Source organism: Penaeus monodon, chromosome 24 (genome assembly GCF_015228065.2).
Source record: "Penaeus monodon isolate SGIC_2016 chromosome 24, NSTDA_Pmon_1, whole genome shotgun sequence".
Classification (NCBI taxonomy): domain Eukaryota; kingdom Metazoa; phylum Arthropoda; class Malacostraca; order Decapoda; family Penaeidae; genus Penaeus; species Penaeus monodon.
In genome coordinates, this window is record NC_051409.1 from 30,923,916 (window position 1) to 30,924,235 (window position 320).

Sequence of the window (320 nt, forward strand, 5' to 3'; positions counted from 1 at the left end):
ACCAAGAAAGAGACTAGGTTTCTATTTGCTCCAGTAACACCCATCACCATAGGGTTCATTATCCTGGGGCCCAGTTTCTCCATAACAGGTTGTTAGGTTGAGTTGTTATGGCTTATTGGGGACTATATAGTTATAGCGTATAGTATAAACAAAGATCGTGCATTGGGTAGGTGAGGTATGTGATTATTACTTATGAGACAGACGGTGGAGCCATCCGTGGGAGCCCACTATCTACTTCCTTAATATTGTAACGATAGCTATGGCTTTCCACTTCCCGATAAAGTGTTTTAATAAGCGAAAATGTACTCGACCTGGGAGAC

At 42.2% G+C, this 320-nt stretch overlaps 1 long non-coding RNA gene across 2 annotated transcripts in view; it reads left to right on the top strand.

The window, feature by feature from the left end:
* LOC119588715 overlaps positions 1–320 on the top strand; it is a 248,263-nt gene that overhangs the window by 29,360 nt on the left and 218,583 nt on the right. The window lies entirely within an intron of this gene.